Below are 22,873 nucleotides of genomic sequence, written 5' to 3'. Positions count from 1 at the left end.
CAAAGTTCAAGGACTGATGTGGATGAAAAAATTTAGGGAACAAGTTGGGAAATGCTGCCAAGTTAAGGGGCTAAAAGTTGCTTTATCCCAAGAACAATTGAACCCTTTCTTAGTGTATATGATTTAGGGTCAAATTATGGTTTTGGTCCTTCCATTATTCTTAAATTTAGAATTTAGCTAATATACTTTAATTTGGCGTAGTTTGGTCCATCTATTCTTATAATGTCATCAAGTAATCTCAAATAGTTAGAACCCTTCCAACTCATCTTTCTTAGATGATTTTGTGTGTTTTGGAAGGTTGTTTTTAATCCAGGACAAATCCAAGATTTTATGTAAGTAGTTGTGGATCCAGGAAGTTTTTAGAAATTTAGAGGACGCAAAATTACAAATTTTAAAAGGATACAAAATTACATAATCAATAAAAAAAATACAAAATATATATATAAAGTATACGTAAATTTAAAATTTTCAGGAGTTCGATTGTACCCCAGCATCCCCTCGGCCCATTCTAGTATTTAAGAACAATCTACATCAACACTTTGAATGCAATAGATAATAGTCTTGGATAATAATTAAGGTAGATGACTGAATTAGGTGAAATTAAAGTACAAGGACTGGACATCAAATTTGAACATAGTAGAGGGACCAAAATGACAATGTGGCTACAATTAGAATTAGTAGAGCTGGACTGAGTGTGTGAATCTGAAACTGCCTGGAACGATGACAAATTTTTATTTGCTTGAAAAGGACTTGAAACAATGCATAGTCTTGTGAAAAGGACTGCAAAATTTGCATAAATGACAAAGGGATGTGTAAATTCTTTTTTAACTTTTACACAAACGAGGATGCTCTTCGTTATTAGCATTATAATGAGCAAAAATTGTTACTTTAACACTATCGAGGGTGGCTTAGCTGTTTTTCATCCATTGTAATAGTGACATAAATTATATCGTTTTCTGAGGGTAGGTTTGTTTTTCTGTAATTGGTTTTTCTAAAAATATTTTTTCTCGTAATTATGGGTGTATATGTGTAATTTATAATGTTATTACGAAGTATGACATAAAATTATGCGATCAATAATCTTACACGTGCCATAGATAGAAATGACAATTTAACTTGAACTCGATGAATTCTGACATGACTCGATAGGGTTAATTTTTTAATTAAAAAAATCGAGTTCAGATCGTATCGGGTTTGAGTTTACGGTAAACAATATATGTCCCAATTTGATCCGTGATTTTTCTTCTATAAATTTAAGGATAATTGCTAATCTCCCTCCTTTTGGAGTTTTTTTTTTCAATTAGGTTCATATTTTATCTAATAAAAAATATTTTTATTAGATCAAGTCGAGTTCAGGGGGAGGAAATATGCTTCTCGAGTCATGTCAATTAGGTGGAGGGGATATACTTTCTAAGTTAGGCTCGGGTGAAGGATGTTTATTTCTTGAATCTGGTCAGGTTGGCAAAAAACTCGACCCAACACGATCCGTTGCAATCGCTTATCATAGGTATTAAAGTGTCATGGAAACGAAGTGTAGATATCATAAATTGTATTTATAATTTGATCAGTGGTAGAATTATTAATTCTTAAAAGACTGATCTAATATTCCATTTATAGAGAAGTAGTGGTCCCCAAGTAGGTTAACTTGTATTTTTTTCTTAGTCGGAGAGAGAAAACCTATCTTCTTAAAAGAGGCGATCTCCAACAATTAGAGATGGACTGAGATGAGAGAGGTCGGGGTAGTTGCCTCCATGAAAATTTAAAGTTATCATATTTTTAGATATTTTCTTTGTATTTTCTATTGATAATCTATTTTCTCCTCCTAAAATTTTATAAGTTAGCCACTACTAAAATTTTAGAAGAAGTTTGTCCCTAACATAAAATTCTACCTTAGTTTCTACCAACAATAATGAATTTATGTACGCTTTCACAAATATGTTCGTTTTTGCCAAAATTAATGAATTTATATACATTTTCATAAACCCAATATTCTATTCTTGAAGATTTGACATAATTAAATCTTAAATCATATAATGTACGTTCTGTTTTTTTTAATATTTTAGAATAATTATAAGATAATATTTATTCAGAATTGTCTTAGTTATTAACAACACATACACACTCGCAGATGAAAAAGACGTGTATCGAAGTAATTGGTGATAGTATTGTAGGTGATAATATTGCAAGTCTCGAGTTCAAGTTCTTGTGTATGCAAAAAAATTCTTAAGAGACTCACTCGCCAAAATCGGATATGTGACATGAGTTGATTCGAATTAGTCAGAAAAAAAGACAAAAGGGTAACTTTTGCCACTGTAGTAGACCCGATTCACCCCTATCGTATTTTCGCAACAATTTAACTCTCAAAGTTACTCAATTGCATTATTCTATATCCTACCCCCAACTTAAAACCCTAAATTATAAATCCTAAATCCTAAACCATAAATTCATTACCTTTAAACCATAAACCTTTAACCCCAAATACTAATTTGGTTTATAATTTAGGGTTTTAAGTTAGGAGAGAGAGTATAGAATGATGTAATTAAATAATTTTTAAGGCTAAATTTATAAGAAAATACGATAGATACGAAAATGATAAATTAGATCTACTATAGAGACAAAAGTGACCCTTAAATCCAAAAAAAATCTTAAAAATCGGGAGGAAAAGACAAGGAAGGGAACATAGGCAGGGCCGTCGGGTGGGGCGTCGTAGGCGCCGCCTATCCCTTGGATTTGCCAAAGGAACGAAGCGTTTGTCCCAAGCCCTTTCCGCCTTAGGCGGCTTCTCTCTCCTCTCATAACATTTTCATATAAACAAATCCATTTTGCATGTCAATTTTTGTTTTAAATTAACACTAAATCTTGCCTTTGTCCCCTTTGGGGATTCCTTTATGCACTTTTTTCTCTTCCATTTCTTTACCTTTCTCCTTAAAACCACCGTTTAATCATTGTCTCACTCGTATTATAACAATGCCTAGATGGGGAATATCTTTCCAGTACATTATTTCAATGGTAAAATTTTTGAGTTTAGTCGATTTTATAAAATGCAATTCGATTTGAGTTGAATTGTTCGAGTTTCTATGATATTATTTGATTCTAATTTAAACGGTTTTCTATAATCATATACAATATACATATATATATATTATATTTTTTATATGTGATATACATATATCATGCATAGTTGAAATACTCGACTCGAACTTGAAAATAATCCACTAATTACTAAAATTTTTGAGTTATTCGAGTTCTATTTTATAACTCGACTCAAATTTGAATTTTATCAAGTTGAGTCGAGTCGAATTTATGAAATTACAAGTCTAACCAAGTTTTTTAGCATCGAGACGAAAAATTCATTTTTTTCAACTCGAGACAAGTTTTGCTCACTCCTACCCAAGGATGAGTCGAGGGAGACTGACAAGAGCTATTGCCCTTGAAGATTTCAAATTCTCATATAGTTTAAGTATTTTCTTTATATTTTTTATTGATAAACTATTTTCGCCTTTAAATTTTTATAAATTCGTCGCTCAACATAAAATTATGCATTTGTCCATGCATCTACCCTTACACAAACATGGATACAAAAATTTGCGTCAGGAGATGCAAACTTAAGAAGTTATATTATAATTTTTAAGGGGTGCGACCACATCTCAACACCCTCTCGGTTGTTCCCTGAATATATGCAAGTATATGCCTAAAAAGAAGCATTATTTTAACCCTAGATGAGCCAAACGAGGTTTAGTTTAATGTTTTAAGACTAAGTCTTAATTCATTAATGGATATATCAATGGGAAGAAATAAGAAGAGATGGACGAAATTAGCATTGTCTGCATGGAAATGACAAGTGAAGACCTGTTTTATCTCTCGTTTTAACCTGCTAAAACAATGCCATTGGATTATCTAAGCTCCACAAGAAACAGTGGAAGCTAAAGCCAAAAGGGCAAAGCTTTATCTCCATGGATTTATCTATGATCATCTCCTCTATTGCACTGTATTTTCAGGTTCAACCAACATTTAATAACCATGTTTTCTATGAATTTGTTCGATTGTAATGTATCAAATCTACGAGTCAACACGTGTGAGTTGACATGAGAGATCTACGAAAATGCTCTAGAAAGATAACCCAAAGTCTTTCGTGGAAGGTGATTTCATCAAGTCTATCTCAGTATAGACCTTTCGAATTATGATCTATGGAATCATTAAGAGTGTTTTATAAGTTCAACTTCTCGATTTTAAGATTCGGTAAACTTATCATGCTTGTCTCAGATTATCCAAATATTGAGCAATGAACTCATTAAAAGTATTGAAACTCATCGTTCTCGTTGGTAGATTGATCATGTCCTTCTCACTAGGATCATCTAAACCCTAGGATATGAATCTATTAAGAGCAAAAGCTCGACCTTATGCATGTATTGTTCGTCATATAGACATGTAAAAATATACATTATGAATCTTTTCATGAATTTCTCTGTAACACTCCCAATCCATATCCGACCCGGATACGAATCTGAGGTGTCACATTGACTTTTCGAAGCTTTGACTCTTTGAAAATCCGTTTAAAATTTAAACTTTGACTTTGACTTTTATTTTAGTGGTGAAACCCTCATAAAAAAGTTAATATTGAAAATTCATATTTTCCAATGAAAATAAACACTTAATATATTTACATAAACTTTAAATAATATAGTTACAAAATGGATCAGAGCAGTTGCAATTTAAACATTTATGTATATGCCAACAAAATTTCAAAATAACAAGAAGCACCTATAGTTCAAATCGATCAGATCTGATCGTCTTCAAAGTGTATGTTGTCCTTTCCTAGCTTTATTCTTCTGATCTCTTTGAACCTATGTGTGAAAACACTCACACGCTAAGTCGTTGACTTAGTGAGACATAAATAAGTAAAATAAAACATTAAAAACACTTGCTTAAACATTTCAGAGAAAACATTGAATAAGGAAACCAATATACACTTCATGAAAATGACATATACTGTTATACATTGTTCAATTCATATCAATTTGTTTTATTAGCCAAACACATATCACTGAGAACTCAAGGTATATGAGTAATTTGAGGTTATGCACTGTAATTGCAGTCAAAACTGCCGCGTAGAATTTGCATCGAAGTGCACGTAGAATATGCACCAAAGTGCCACATAGATTTGTCCCGAAGGACCGCATAGAACCCTCGACTCTTGGCATGCCAACTATACCTCTAATTCTCCTAACATATACATTGGGCTTTAACCATATAATTATTTCACATTACATTATTCAAAGTATCATTTATTCACATAAAACACATTCACAAAAAACATATTCACATAGAACATTTTCACGTAGAACATATTCACATATAACATATTCACATACTAATAAAATCAAAACAATACTTCGGAAATATAATTTATATAAAACATCATAAAGGTATTGCATAAAATAAATAAAATTGTTTTCGATCAAAAACCTTCGAGGTTGGCTTATCGCAAGCTGTCCTCATATCTTATATAAAATAAATAAGTTGCACTCACTTTTGCCTCACTTAAGTCTTAAGCAAAAAATTCTTTTCTCTTTCGCTCAATCTTTTTACTACTTCGAGTCTTTCAGAACTTGCTTTCGATCTATAAAAAAATGAGTACCGAAACTCAATTAACTACTAACCAATCAATATTTACATAAACAAAATGAAACACCTAATTTAAAATTTCAGACTGAATAATATCGGTACTCTACACACACTACCGGTACTTCTCTTCTATGGTACCGATACCTACTTCAGTATCGATACCATTATAACATTCTGGAATTTCATCTTCAATTACAGTATCAGTACCTTACTATTGGTATCAATACCTTCACATCAGTATTGATACTACTTCAATCAATATTTATATTATTCATCCGATTCATACAATTTCCTTCAATTTAACCTTATAGTATCAGTACTGTTCTTCATTACCGATACCCTTACCCAGAATTCACTTATTTCAATTCGAATTTTACCCAAAATTCACTTAAATCTCTTACTATTAACTCCATTCATGCCTTTAAACTCATTAACATTTATCCCAACCAACTTAAATCAATTAACTTCCCTTTAACATCTAAAATTCTCCATAGAATACTTAAAGCTAAAAATCATACCCATTCTTCAAACATGTTTCCAATCATTTTTAATACTTCAAATACCTTATTCAAACTTTTGACAAGTCAAATATACCTTTAAAATCCAATTACTAATCAAATTTCACCAATTCCTTTAAAAACGCATTTTACTAATTCACCATTTATTCCTCAATCCCTTAGCTTCTATTCATCTTTAAGCTCCCTTAAGCTTCTATACCACCCAAAACTAAAATCCAATTCGCAATTACAAGAAATAACCAACTTAAAAATTTTCTCACCTTAGAATAAAGTTCACGGTGGAAAAGGGAGAAAAGAAGATGAGGAGAGAACTCTATAGGCTTTTTCTTTCCATTTTCTTTCTGTTTCCCACATGTTATAATAACATAAAATGAATTTAAAATTCATTTCATGTCAAAAGACTACTTTACCCTTCAATCCTTCAATCTTTGATAATAAGTCCTCTCCACCCACACTCTTCCAAGTCTCTTCTTCTCCAGCAATTTCAATCCATGGGAGTCACCATCTTCTATGTATCTCTTTCCCCCTATTCTTTTATTTAATCTTTCTTAGCCATCAATAATGCACACCATGTAGTCGTGGCGGAACTTGATGATAAAGTTTGGGTATCAACGTAAAACTTTAAAATATTTGGAAGTTTAAATTAAAATTTTCAAAAATTTTGAAGGATTTAATTTATTTTTTTCCAAAAGGATTAGCGTCGAACTAAAATTTTTGAAAATTTGAGAACTTAATAATTTTTTTTTTAAATATGGGAGGGGATTTAATTAAGAATATTAAAATTTTAAAGTTTAATCTGAATTTTTAAAAATTTTGAGACACCAAATTAATTTTTTGAAAATTTAAAAGGTTTAAATTATAATTTTTAAATTTTGGGGGCCATGGCCCCACTAGCCTTGCTTATGTTCCGCCACTACCATGTAGACACAGCTAGGGATAGAATGGTCTCGACTGGGTCGGGTTTTCGTCCAATCCAACACAACCCAAAAAATATACAGCATGCACTTGAAATTCTACTCGACCCGAATGGTAAAAATAGGGATTTAATTAGAAATAATAATATATAGGGAGACATTATTATAATTATCCATGAATATAAAAGGTCTAATTGTATTATTTCTTGGATCAGATCAAGTTGAGTATTTTTCACTCTAAACAAAAATCTAAGCCGAACATATCCCTAAAAAACCCGACATAGCCCAATTCAACCCGACTTTGAATTTTATTTAAAAACTCCACCGAATAGGGCGGATTGGAACCCATCGAGTTTGGGTTCCATACCCATCCCTACACATAGCTAGTCGAATCCTGAATTTTAAAGAAAAATAATATTCTCTTCAACCACTGAAGTTGATTAATGAATTTCCCCCCTCTATTCTTGATTTTGCACACAAAAAAGGACCATAAAATTTCCTAATATGTTGATCCTTTTTATCTGGTTTATGTTATAATCACGTACAGGGAGAACTTGATGAGCATGAGAAACTAGTTTCAACGCTTAAACAAGTTGAGGTTGTCATTTCCACGCTAGCAGTCCCACAACACCTTGACCAACTCAAAATAATAAGTGCCATCAAAGAGGCTGGCACAATTAAGGTAAGAAGGCTGAGCACTTCTGCTAAATTATAATGCTAAAAAATTCTTATCATTTGATTAAATAATTATTTTAATCTTTTTCTTCGAGCATTTTAACCTCTGAACGTTTTATATTAGAGAAAAAAGACCCCCTCAATAGAAGAAAGTAGTTATTCAACAAACCATCAACAGTTCGAAATATAGGTATTTCCCCTCTAAAATAAAATTTTAGGGTTCAAAATGCTCTAAAAATAGAGACTGAAGTGACTATTTCGTCAAACGTTTATGACCTTTTTACCTTAAAATAAAATGTTCTAAAAAGAATAGAGACCATAATCAAATGTTAATGACTTTTTTGCTCTAAAATGAAACGTTATGGATCAAATGTTTAGAGTATTTTTGTTCTAAAATAAAATGTTGGAACTAAGATACTTGATAAAAATAATAGAGATAAAAATGTTTAGTTAGTGAAATATTAAGGGTTTGTTTTTTATATTATGCTTTTTGTTAATATAAGATGGGAAGTGAACCATGAATTAAAAAGTGTGGTAAATTGCAGAGGTTCGTGCCATCAGAATATGGAAATGAAGCGAACAGGTCAACAAGTGCACTTCCACCATTTGAAGCTCTACTTTCCAACAAAAGGAAGATCAGAAGGGCGGAGGAAGCCGGTCTCTCGTTCACTTTCGTCGCCGGAAATTCATTTGCAGCCTATTTTGTTGATTATCTTCTTCATCCTCACCATAATCCTTCTCAAGTTGTGGTTTATGGAACTGGTGAAGCCAAGGGTAAAGCACCAATAATTCATCTTCATGTGTGTTGCTAGTCGTTACTTTAACACGCATGCATGTATACAATCAGAGATGGACGTTAACCTGCTGACTGTGAAATGATAAAATATGATCTCGAAATCTCAAACGAGTATCATGTCTCCGTCAACATGTTATTGCCCAACTCAGTCTGTCATCAATTTTTTTAACGAAAAAGGACGAGCTTAGAATATATGAATAGTCGGGTGACCATTTTGTAACTTTTAATAGTTAAGAGATTCTACAAAACAACACCCAATAATTGAGGGACCATTTTGTAATTTTTAATAGTTAGATTACTCAACAAAGTATTGCACTATAGTCGGGGACCATTTGTATATTTTACCCTATAATTTCTTAACTTCACGCACTTTAACATAAATTCATGCGTCTATCTTTGCATACAGTTGTATTCAACTACGAGGAAGATGTTGCAGCCTATACCATAAAAGCATCGACGGACCCGAGGGCGGTGAACCGCATAATCATCTACAGGCTGCCGGGTAACATCGCTTCTCAGTTGGAACTGATATCGGCATGGGAAAAAAAAGACTGGCCGGACCTTGAAAAGAGTACATGTTCCTGAGAAGGAACTTGTAAAGCTCTCCGAGAGTAAGCCAACAGCCTCATCTTATTACATATATGGATATATGTAAATAATGAGTTAATTTTGTGTACTTGTAGCCTTGCCTTTCCCGGACAACATTCCGGTGTCGATTTTACACAGCTTTATCCTGACTACAATTATACTTCCCTTGATAATATGTGCTTGCATGACCTTCCTATACCTAAGTTAGCCGCTTTCGCTTGATATATGTACTTCATGTTTTCCTTAGGTTCATGTAATAACGCTTTATTTTTATATTAATCTGAGTAAATACAAGGTAGTATTGGTTCAAAGACGGCTCTCGACGATCTGACATTGAATGCTCACGGCCATGACATTCTTAGTGTTCGAACTCGATACCTCAAGGAATAACAACAATTCTTTTACCACAGAGGTTGATTAGTTCGTGCGTAATAATACTTTATTTAAAATGGGATTTAGGAATGTGTTGATGGGTGATTGCCCCAAAAGCGAGTAAGATATGCATAAACCAAACTAATTGAATAATTAAAGGAATCGTTGTTGTTCTTAAAAGTAATGAGTTCGAGCACTAACGATTGTAAGGATGATTAAAAGTTCATTGTCAAATAAGTAAAAATACTTAGAGCTGATATTATTTTGTAATCTTCGTTCAATAAAAAAAAAGTGAGTAAGATTTCTCTCTTCTATGTGTTAAATTAGGGCACGATCTACCCTACAAGTTGGGGGTGTGTATAATTGTTAATGATTTTATTAAAATTGTATGTAGTTGACAATGATTCTGGTAAAGATGTGCATAAATATTGATCACATTTTTTTAATTAATTATTGGTATCTAATTTATTAAATTGTCTAATTTAAATCAAGTTTTGTAGAGAAAACGACCTCTTAACCTAATTTTTTCTATTTATAATTGATATCAATTACTTTAAATCGATACATATATCTGATTAGACAATAACATTGAAATAATTGTGATAGCAATCTCTGATTGATAGAGACATTGACGGATTCAAAAATATTTTAGGCTAGACACACACATGTGTGTGTGTATATATATATTAATGGCATATATTTTACGTATAGGAAGTGCACAAGTAAAATTTTAAGGTGGACACTATCACTAAAATAAACAATTAACATAAAAATTTGAATTTGAATGTCCATTCTGACCAAAACCTACCTCCGCCACTAAATAGAGATCAATAACATTAGTATTATTTAACATCCAAAAACTCTTTAATGATCATTTAAAAAATTTATCGAAGTTACTCATAATCGAATATAATTTTAAAAAATTATTATTTTTATTAACAGTGATTATAAGTGGTAGTATTTATTTTAAAAATCTTAATTATTTAACGGTGATATCTTGTGTTTTATTGACCGAAGGAAGACAGGAGACGGCGGCAAATCTAGGAGCAATGAGGTGCGTAGAAACTCGGGCATCGGGGCAGAAAGCTGTCCATTTTAGGAGGACATCATCATGCAATGATGCTGCAGTGTCCGAAGCTTCATTCATGGAGATTCTAAAGAAGCCGGTGCTTCGCGGGACTGAGGCGGCTAACAACACTTGCTTGGAACCATCAGACGGCGTTCTACAGGCCGGACACGGCAAGAAGAAAGGGAAGAAAGGAAGACAGATTGATCCTGCTCTATTAGGTTTCAAAGTCACATGCAACCGTATAATGATGGGTGAGATCCAACGCCTTGACGATTGACAACAAACCACACTTACTATGTACATTCCCTGTAAATCTTTTAACCCCTATAGATTATTTTTGAGAAGCATAGGCAATTAATTGATTATAAAGGTTTTTGTCTTGCTATGAAGGGACAGATTAAATATTTCGTTCGAGATCGTATGATCGAGAAAACGAGTGTCAATCTCATTAAATGTCGATCATTTAACGAGATTGACACTATTTTTGTTGAGGGGTGTGACTATTGTCCAAAAGTGTTGAGAAATTTGAATTGCTCTATACTTTGGTGGGGGTATTAACCGTATTAGGGAACATATGAGAACCAGTATGGTATGAAGTGATAGTAATGTCAATTATGAACTTAAACCAAACTAATTTAAAAATTTTTGACTCGATTCGATGGAATACTAACCTATACATATATATATATATTTATATGGCAAGTTTTTGTAACTGAAAGTTGAAACTAAAGAAAAGACTCTCCGGGCTTTAAACATGATTAATTGTGTATAAATAAATTGATTAGTCTTTTTTTGTTTTTCTTCTGGTTTTCTAGGGTTTTATCCTGACGAATTCGGACAGTCACGTCTTACACCTGATCTGTGTAAATGAGTCTTTCAGTGAGGACTTTCTGCGTATACGAGGGCCTTAGACAGATTACCCTAGAGTGGGTTAGAAGCAAGAAATCAGTTGTCCAAAACTGATTGATCCACGTGGGCAATTGAGTCCCTTACAAGAGACGTTCATGGAACCAATATATCTGCATGCTGCAATAGAAAGGAGCATGTAAAGAGAAAGGTATGGAAATATCCACCAATCTGGGTAAAGAATGGGAGCTGAAATTGGCAGTTAAAGTTGCTATCATATCAGAAATGTTACTCAAATACCGTCCAATAGAGTAAGAAAAAAAGAGTAAAAACCCATGTAAGACTAAGAAACAATATAAAATAGGCATAATCGAAAATGTTATAAGAAAACATAATATTTTCGGTTGGAAGTATAATCTAAAATGTTAACTCTTTAACATTTTCGGTTGTCAATAAAAAACGTTATACATTTTATAATATTTTTGGTTGCACATATTATCTATCGTTTTTTAATTTTAAATTAGACTGTCGTTCCTTAAACATTCTCGCAAAACCAAGATAATATTTTTGACATCTTTGGGTGTGCTGTCGGATTTGGGTCTTATAATAAATAGTTTGTCTTTCACATTTCATGCCAAAAACAGTGAAAACTCACGAAAGTCTAGGACTTTTCCGCTCACCTTCTCTGATCTAATTTACCCCACCCTACGGCCCTTTTACCAAGGGAGAGAACAAGGCAGGTGATGGCAAGGATCCCCAGATTGTTTCAGATAAACAAGGGGAGAAGCAACAGTTGGGTCGTAAGCATCCTATTAATTGTCGCATCGTAGTGCAACGATTCTATCGTAATGTTTTTTAAGGTTATCGACTTACCGTGGCATCGCAAATAGCATCCGTAACATAAAAACATAGTTATTTAAAAAAAATCACGCCATAACGTTTGTAAAATCCGTAACCGCAACATTGCAGCTGCAATCGTAATTTAGTATTATGATCCTCATAGAAGTTCTAACAAGGACATACATACCAAAGTTGAAGGAAAAGGTAGAAGACTAAGGCAATGTGCAGTGGCTGTTGCAACAAGCTGAACTGCATTTTTAGGTCGCCGTCGACAGTAAAACACCGTCCATCATTGATTATATTTTAAGATAAGATTAGCATCAAAGTATTCGTATTTTATTAATCTTTCTTCTCTTACTATTGATTTTCTACGAAACCCACTGAAAAATCAACGGAAATTCATTTAAAAGTTTGATGTATTAATAATCTAATCTCTTTCAATGATCGTCCGATGAGGTTAGTTTTGAACTATATTATTCGTCTTTTTAAAATAATACTCTTCACCGTTCAGATTTTCAAACAAATACTCCAAATCTAGTAAATCTAAGAAAGTCTTCAAACATCTAAAAGTGAGATTTTTTCATTCAATTTCGATTTTCGTCGATTTTGAGTGTACTCCGTCAAAATTTAATCATATGAGACGAGTGACAAGTGAAATACATTTTGATATCGATTTTGCCTCAAAAAACTATTGATACAGGATGGTGATTGGCTATCGGCGATGGCTAGAAAGTGCAGTGCCAAATAAAATAAATTATCTAAAAGTTTAATGACAAAATCGGTACACCCCTAAATTTCAATGTATCAAACGATATCGTTTTCATCATCAGAATAGTCACACCAAAACGATGTCATTTTAATATAAAATATCACGTCCATCTCTGTTCATCACCATCGACTCATTTATTTATATATAGCAACCACAATCGGCAAAAGAAAACAGCAGTGTTAGTTGTCATCATATACGTGTATGTAATTCACCACCTGCTGATTGAAGTGCAAAGAGTGAAGTTATCCCTTCAGTGTGGGGAAATTGATTGAAGCTAAGCATTCAACACAACGGACTATGATATCGCAATTATAGGTGTTTGGGTGGCTTTTGTAGGATGCTAATAACATCTTCTTCTTCATCTAGCTTCAACTTCCGAAGGTATTTGTGGGATGCGTTAATGTATCGCAGCCTGCAGCACAGGAAAGCATCCAAGTGGCGATCTTCCATCGACTAAAACATGTTAGAGTTGTGACCTAATTTCTGTTTGGACCAGACTATAAAGTTACAATCAAGACAGTGGTAAAGTGTGAGGTTCTTCCATGTTTTCATCTAATTTGGAAGGTCTTAATTTAGAATCAATATGGTTGATATTATCAAATGATTTACTGTAGTTATAGACGGTTTATCTAATTAAAAAACAGTCATTGGTCGGTATCAATATTCTCTACCTTCATGATGAGGTAATAGAGAAATAAGTGAAGATGAGCTGGTTTCATCTAGGTCGTATCTCTTCTTTCGATCTTTGGTCAAGAGGTTTTATAGTGACTTTTGGAGCAAGTGTCAGACGTATAACTATCATGACTACCCTCAAACTTGCAGGCTAGGTGAATATTACCAGGTGACAGTGAATTTAATTTTAGTAGGTCACATAAACCTATCATAAGTCAGGTCAACAATTCATGATTTTTTTAGATCTAAATCTTCAATATCCTTCTTTCAGAGACGTTCTTCTTAGGTCTTTCGAATTTTTTTGGGAATGTTAAGTGTTTGAGATTCTCTTTCGATATGTTCTTCAATATCTTGAACCTTTCAAGGATTTCACGATTGGTATTCCGACTTTCTCGAAACAATCCACAATCCATGCACGAGTCACATGAAAATCGTCACGAGATCGGATCAGCGCAGTTGAATACGATAATCGAATCCTCTGATCCCACTAAATAATGCATTGTTCATTAGAGTCCATTGCACTCAACTCATCAAACTTACTTTTAGTGCACGTCTTGTGTTCCTAATCTTTAAACCCTGATTTCAGGGAGCTATTGTGCATGTCTTTCTGCTCAATCATCCCTCACTGGTCAAGACAACTTTGGAGATGATCCGCATCTTAATTAAATAAAAAACAAAAGTGACAAAATATTATATTTTTTTGAATTCAATGACGAAGAATGTAGAAAACTTAAACGAAAATAATCAATTCTGTAGTGTACCCTTAAATATATATATGTATTCGATTCAACATTCATGCCGATATAAAATTTCAAAAAAAATACATTTGATTTATATATATAAAATTTAAGTATTTATGGGATAATTATGAAATTGCCCCCTAATTTTTATAAAACTATACTTCGCCCCCTCAAGTTGAAATCTTGACTCTGTCCTTAACCGAACATCTTGGTTTCTGATACAGGAAAGATGCAAGATCATCTGGAATTACGTGGAGAAGAGTTGGAAAAGATCATAAGAACAAATTTCACGGCTGCAATTTTTCTACTAAATGCCGTTGCCAAGCGAATGCGGGACCGTAAATCGGGTGGTTCGATCGTGTTCGTGACCACAATACTCGGTGCTGAAAGAGGACTTCATCGAGGAGCTGCTGCTTATGGATCGTGTTTGGCAGCGGTGCAGCAGTTAACAAGAGTAAGTAAATTCGATAACAATGACTCAATCCAGTTTGCTCGTATTCATTTAAACCCGAATTCGAAAATGACTTGAACGAATATTATTGTATCATCTACATGTCTATTCTGTCAGATTGATCTCCGTACATCTAAACCTTTAAAAATATTCTCTCTCATACAACATCTTTATATACTCTGTTGGTTTATGAACAACAATCATAATCTTATATCTGACATAAGCATGCACTAGTGTTACGCAACCATTATTCTCTTCGTCAACGGTTTACGTAACTCATTTGCTCTCATCAACAAAGATCAATATCCGAGTTAGTAATCCGAAACGATTCAAACACAACCAACTGGGATGTTGGCACCTTCGTGCCTGGTGCACAATTTTTGCTGCTTGTTTGACAGTTAACAGCTTTGGAGATCGGGGAACACAAGATCAGGGTCAATGCAATCGCTCGTGGGTTGCACGAGGAAGATGAATATCCGATGTGGGTGGGGAAGGAAAGGGCAGAGGAATTGGTGAACGACGCAGTGCCATTGAAGAGATGGCTGGATGTTAAACACGACCTGGCTTCGACCGTCGTGTACTTAATCGGCGATGGTTCATGATATATGACCGGGACTACTGTATTCGTCGATGGTGCTCAGTCTTTAACCAGGCCTCGTATGCGATCGTTTATGTAGTTCTCTTCTTATTTTTTCTAGGACTAATGGCCTAGTTTACACATAAATAACAACAACAAAACCCTATTACCATATTCAATGGGTAAGGGAGTTTACACATAAATAAAATTCCCTTAAATACGTGTGAAATTGAGATCAGTTCAAGTAAAATCGCCATTAGTCTACAAATACCAGCGGTGGTCAAAATATCCGAATCTGATGAGTCTCGATTCGATTTGATTTTATAGAGTTTTTTTTTTAATTTTGGGGCTCAAAACAATCCTCGGTTGATGAAGCTCCAATCTCTTTAGCTTGGACAAAATTTTCCGTCGCCCGCCACACCTTTATCATATACATATATGTCTTTGTACTTTTCTGCGGATATCTATGTATCTCCGGTAAATGTATTCACGGTCGTAGAATTTTATATTAGAAAGTGAATTTTAAAAATTTTAAAAACGGCATAAATTTAGAAATTTTCGGGAGTAAAAATATATTTACAATAGAAAATAGATAAAAAATCTAAAATATAGGTAATTTTAAAACTTCCTCGATCCATCCTTAAATTAACATCAATGTGACATGTGTTAATTAATGGTTTTTTACGACGTAGACACTCAAATTTATAATGTTGAGAACGTTAAACACATACTTTTAAGTAAAAAATTCTTTAAGCACCTAATGTTAGCAAAAGATATTATTTGAACACTTACTTTTGTATTAAGCCATAAATTAAATTAAACTTTTTTCCTTTCAATATTTTAGATTAATTAGTTAATAAGTTTTTATTGTTTTGAACATGAAACGACACGACTCGAACCTGACGGGTTCTGACCCGACTCAAACCGTTAGAGATTATGTTTGGGTCGAGTCGGGTTCGAATTTCAGGTGAAAAATATTCGATCCTCCCTGACCCCAAAAATGAAATTTTAACTTGTATATTTACGGATAATTGCAATAAGACCCCTTTATATATTATTTTTTAATTAAATCCCTATTTTTATTGAATAAAAGTAATATTTTTATAAATATATTATTTTGGATCGGATCGGGTTCGGATTTTATCTCAAAAGAACGGGTCGGGTTTGGATCAGGTGGAGAGTGTATGATTTTTGGGTCGGGTTCGGTCGAGTGGAGGGTATATAATTTTCGGGCCGAGTCGGATCAAGTTGACCGGAAACCCGACCCAACCCGATCCATGTCGTGACATTAAGTCATTAACCCTACTAGAAGGCATAACAAGTTATTTTAATTTTTAAGAGATACAATTTAACAGCAATGTGAGTTTCTTTTTCATGAAGACAAGATTTCAAAGTTAGATTTTCTCTTATACCAAACAAACCAGAAAGGAAGTGAAAAAAAAAAGGTACATATCTATAGGTTAAAGATGAAGAATCTAAGCCCCACTGCAAGTTGCTTAGGTGCCTCAATCAAGTTAAAAGATAGAATGTATGTATACCTTATCCATACATGTACTTCCAAAAACGTGGAAACTTTTATTTCACTGTTTAGTCCATGTCTGCATAGAGCATATATCCCATGTCGAAAGGTCATTACGGTAATTAATTGTGCTATACTTTCTTCGGATCTTCTTTACAAAATCACTCCTCGTACGTAAGATTTCGGAGAATTTCTTCATAGTTAAGTATCGGGAGAACGTCTTCGGACAAAGAGTCTCATGAACTTTATACTTTTTTGATATGTTTATCTTTAACAAACTCACATGATTCATCAGAGTTAAATCTAGTGTCAGTCGGTCGTATGTACTAAGAGACCAGCAATCATGATTATTATCGTAGTTTTACATCTGATACCAACAATAAAGGTTACTATAAATCATCTTAATCAATACTAGAGCATGACCGACCTTCCACACATTCTCTCCTCTTCCTCCCTATGGAGACAGAGTATATAAGTACCGATGAATCGTCGTCTAATAATCGATTATGACCCTCCACACATTCTTTGAAGATTCGTATTCGCTTATCCAAATAAATAAAAAAAAGAGATAAAGGAGAAGAACTATCATCTACCATAGATTAAAAGGGGCCCCTAAAAGGCCATAACATGAACAAATCAGGGACAAGGAATATTTTCTTACTTGCTAGAATCCACTACTTTTTCCCTTTATGCTGATTCCCTCTAATAATTATAAAAGATATTTTACAACGGAATCTTATATATATATATATATATATATATATGATGTAGTATGACAAAAAAAAAAATACTTATAATGTTTGATAAAATAATCGTTTTAACTTTTTCTTTTTTGAGTATTTTGATTCGCCGTTTATTTCGAGGTAAAATTGTTTCTGATGAGATAAAAAAACGTTGGTCGATTAACGGTAAACGCTTATCATTGACGTTTTAAGTTTTATGAATTTAAAGTGATAATATTTCAGAAGCCATATGTATATAAGTGATTTTGTGACACATGTCACATCTACACAGGTGATAATGTGATACATATCATATCATTACTTTGGACATATAGAATTTGTCACATCAACGGGAAATATTGGGTGCTAGTAAATTAACGGATTCAATCCAACCAGAGGCATTTCCCTCCAAAATGAAACCTAAGATATTAATGTTCTTCAAAAAGAAAAAAACAATTAAAGTAATTATTTTATCAAAATATTAAGAATAAATTTTAACATTATGCTTATATATAGTCACCCTACTCTTATGCTGCGATAGTACACATCATTTGATCAATTGATCTGAATAGCAACGATACAGAGGTATTAAGATGGAGTCCATCAGGAAGCGCCGAGGGTTCCTCAAGGCGAAGCTGACCCCGTTGTACCGAGCAGCGAAGCCTGGTTCAGCCACGAGTGTGATGCCGAACCAGGCTTCCGCCACGACAGCTCCGTTCAGCCTTCGGGTTCACCGGGACTACAACGTTTCGCAACCGAAGCAGGTTTCGTTTTTCGTACCTGCTGATAAGAAGAGAGAAAATTTAAGCCAAATCGACACCTTCTTTGGGGTTGCTGGTGACGAAGCTGTTGACATCAAAGCTGCAACTTACATTTCTTTGGTTCAAGAACGTTTCAAGCTTGAACCAAACAACTCTGAACAAGTTAAGCTTCAAGAAACTCACTAGACGATAATGGAGAAGCCTTTATAATTACCCTGTTAATTAGGATTAGTGCTCAGTTAAGATCCAGTGCTAGACTTTTCAAAGAGTAAAAAAAAAATTGCAGTAGTTGCAATAAAGATTCCTTTTTGACATTTTCTATGTTCTTGAAGATTTTCATTTTGTGGATGTATAGAAGTGAAGGACTTCCATTGAAGATTGCTGTGGTAATTCATGTGAAGGTAATTTGATTTTATATACCCTATTTCAGTTTTAAAATGATTATTATAAAATAAGTACCCAAACTATATCGGTTTTTCAAAAGTAAGTGTTCAAACTTTTTTTTGAATAATCATGGTGCCTAATGTTACAAAGTTACCATTTTAGGTGTCTGGGCCGTAACTGTCGTTAATTTTTTCCGTTAAGGGGCATGTGTCACATTCTGGTAATTTTGATTTTTTTTTAAAAATAATATATATATATATATATATATATATATATATATATATATATATATATATATATATATATATATATATATATATATATATATAATCGTAATTTCTCTTAAATTACAAAAATAAACCTAAATCCCTAATCCTAACCCGCCCTCGTCGCCTTTTTCGGTCACAACCACAATTGCCAACGTTGTCCCTATGATAACCCCGTAAAAAGGTTGTATTTTGTGCCTTTTTACTTAGGTTATTGTTTGTTTTAAAGCCCATATCATAGCATTTATATTGCATTTAGGTCATATGGTTGCATTTGGTGGTAAAATATTATTGTAGCACGAATTTATTGAAAATCGGTGTTGCTGAGGGAAAAATCTTGTTTTTGTTGTGTTGAGCAGACGATGAAAACTTAAGGAGAAAACGTGGCTACTGAGGCATGTTGGAGAAATTACTGTTGTAGCAATCTGGAGATGGAAAGCTGAAAGACTTGCCGTAGCAAAAGATGGCTAGCAGATCTGGAGCAGAAAAGACAAAATAGCAAAAATATCTTTGTTTAGCTGTCGTCTAGCCACACATGCCTCACCACCCCTGCTTCAAATTTGTGACTACCTGCCACAAATAACTATCCATTCACGTGATAAGGGTGTCACTTAGAGTACAAAGGGAATTTTGGGCCTAAAACCCTAGAAATATTCCCTCTATAAATACCTAAGGTGTCCTACATTTTAAGAAGGGCTTTTGGAAAGCTTTAGGAGGTAACCTAGAGAAAGGAGGTTGCTCATTTCCATCTTCTTATTCCTTTTCATCCCCTTTTTACGGTGTCCTCCATAGTCGAGCTTCAAGGGAGGTAACAGCTAGATCTTGAGAGAGGCTAGCTTCCTAAGGTGGTGCATGGTGATTGAGCTAAATCACGGAAACAACTCATTTTAGGAGTTTTTTTTTCTCTTTGTGCTTTATTTTTCTATCTTATTTGGGCTTGTACTAAACTTGTATATTCTTAGATGAACTTAGCCACACCATGAACTTATTTATTTGGTGTTGGATTTGTGTTGGATGATTTTATTTTGTGTTAATGGATGAATGGATGTTTTTACATTTTAAATGTTGTTTTCCTCACTGTTTTTAACTTTATGCGTTGTAGTCTTGTAAGAGCTTTTGAGAGATTGTCATTTTCTAAGTATAGATACCTAGTATCGAGAGAGCTAGGTTAGATCTACGTGAACAAGGGAGTCAAACCGGGATGGGGAGGTTCTTACTCACCTTAGAGATAAAGAGAGGGTTTTATTCGACTAAAAGGGATATGACTTAGTCGATAGGCTAGTGTAGCAATTTACACTGAGAGGTATTGTCGTAGCATTAGTTTTATCAAGTTCCTTGCTTGAGAGAGTGGAGGAGCATTTTTAGAAAATCATGTTGGGCAGCATACTCATAAAAACAGAGATCATCCTTAGCATAGAATATTATTGCCATAGCAAATCCATACCATTTACCTCCATAGAAGCTTGATTGTGTGAGGTTGTCAGCCTTATCTCATTTTCCAATGTTCAATTATTTTCCTGCTTTAGCATACTTTTTCATTTTGTTTAAATTCTTGTCTCAGCATACATTTACAATTCAATCAATCTTTCACCACAATAATTTCACTCCATTTTTGCCGCAGCATTCCATAATTCCTTTATATATACCATCTGTCGCAACTATACTTTCATTTGTTTATACTATTATACTTAGATATTTAGTTTTAAATTTAGTTTGTGACAACCCTTATTTGCTATAATTTGCTTTTAAAATACCTCTAATCCCTGTGAAGACGATATTCACTCATCACAGTATTACTTGCATCGATTGTGCATAATTGCACAGATTGGCGTGCCATAGCACTATATGTTTACACGCGATCACCATGCCATCTTCCTAGTCATTTGTCGCCATATTTGTTGCTGATTGGTTGTTAGGGTTATTGATCGTCGGGGGAGGTGAGGTTGGTGAAGCTTCATCAATGGCAAAGGGCGGCGAGCGGCGTAGATTTAGGTGTTGAAATGAGGGTTTTAAAATTTTTGGGGTCATTTCAAATTTTGTGTGTTTTTAATATAACTTATTTTTTTTACTTTTAAATAAAATTTTTAAAATTACTGGAATGTGACATGTCACTTAACAGTAGATTTTAACAGTAGTTACAGCCCATGCACCTAAAGTGGTAGCGTTTGTAACATAAAAAACCTGAATGATTTAAAAAAAATTGGAAACCTGTTTAAAAATATATATAATTTAAGCAATTGTTTTATAACTAAAGCTTAAAAAAGCCATTTATTGAATTAAGTAGAATTTAAGGTAAGCTATATAAATAGTGAGTAAAGTATGAATAAGTTTATTATTCAAATATTGAAGTTTTAAAAGTGATGAAAATGTTATTAATATTATCGTTTTATAATAAATTAATCACTCGATCGCTAATAACTATTACCCTATCGACAGAAGGTTAATATGACATATTAAATCGATTTACTTGACAGAGTTTGATGGGACAAGCGTTGACCGATAGTTGACGCTTCCCATAAAAGCCTAAACTAATCCAACTCAGGCAAAAACCAATAAATCTCTTATGGCTTAAACGTCAAAAAAGTGCCTAACGTATGCCTTTTTTTTTTAGTTTGGGGTCTAACATTTTTTCGTTCTAGTTTAGTGACTAACGTTTAATTTCGTAACTCAGTTTGGGTCAGGTCGTGATAGATCATTAAGTTTGATTGTTAAGTGACACGTGTCATAACTTAGTAATTTTAAAAATTTTATTTAAAATTAAAAAATTAAAATTATATATATATATATATATATATATATATTAAAAAGAAAACACAAATTTTGAAATAAACTCAAAACTTTGAAAACCTTCATTTCAATCACTAAACCTATGTCGACCACCGCCTTTTGCTGTCAACAAAGGTCCACCCGACCTCCCCTCCCCCGGCGACCTAAACCCCTATGAAATTGTGACTGATCAACCATCGAAATTGTGTAGGATTGCGATTTTTCATCCTAGGGTTTGTGGGTTATAAAATGTTGATTCATCATCGATCAAATGTCAATCAATCTCAATTTCATGGGGGGTTTGGTCGCCGAGGGGAGGGGAGGTCAGGTCTTCGTCGATGGTAAAAGGTGGTGGTCAATGTTGTTTTAGAGGTTGAAATGAAGGTTTCCAAAGTTTTGGGTTTATTTCAAAATTTGTGTTTTCTTTTATATATATATATATATATACTTTTAATTTTTAATTATAAAATTTTTAAAATTACCATGTTGTGACATGTGTCGCTTAACGGTCCGTCAAGGCCTGACCCAAACTGAGTTACGAAATGAAACGTTAGACACCAAACTGGAACGAAAAAACGTTAGACACTAAACTGAAAAAAAAACATACGTTGGACACCTTTTTAACTTTTAAGTAATCTTTTATTAACCCTCTCCTCTTTTCAGGCATTTATAAGCATGAATTTATTGGAGGTAGTTTGAAAGTAGGCAATGGATCCCTTGGAAGAACAAACGATCATATTTTAGGTGTACCAAAACAAATTTTCAATAGAAAATAAAAACAAAATCTAAAATATATAGAAATTTGAAACTTTTAGTAAACTATGCATTTAGTACCTAAACTATCAGTTTTGATCTATTTTAGTACCTAAACTTTAAAAAAAATTCAAAATCATACCTAAAGTTTAGTTTTTATTTCATTTTGGTATCCGCCATTAAAAATTTAATGTGCTTAGTACCTAAAGTATCATTTTTGGTTTGTTTTAGTACTCGTGCTTTCATTTTT

The 22,873-nt window shown here is 33.4% G+C and overlaps 2 pseudogenes; both read left to right on the top strand.

Annotated features, from left to right (window-relative positions):
- Positions 1–3,953: 3,953 nt before the first annotated feature.
- On the top strand, positions 3,954–9,338 carry LOC120123702 (annotated as a pseudogene).
- Positions 9,339–14,653: 5,315 nt separating this feature from the next.
- LOC120123701 lies at positions 14,654–15,552 on the top strand (annotated as a pseudogene).
- Positions 15,553–22,873: the final 7,321 nt, after the last annotated feature.

The sequence above is a fragment of the Hibiscus syriacus genome, unplaced genomic scaffold (assembly GCF_006381635.1).
Source record: "Hibiscus syriacus cultivar Baekdansim isolate YM2019G1 unplaced genomic scaffold, ASM638163v2 tig00110402_pilon, whole genome shotgun sequence".
Classification (NCBI taxonomy): domain Eukaryota; kingdom Viridiplantae; phylum Streptophyta; class Magnoliopsida; order Malvales; family Malvaceae; genus Hibiscus; species Hibiscus syriacus.
This window is presented reverse-complemented; position numbering and strand designations above follow the sequence as displayed.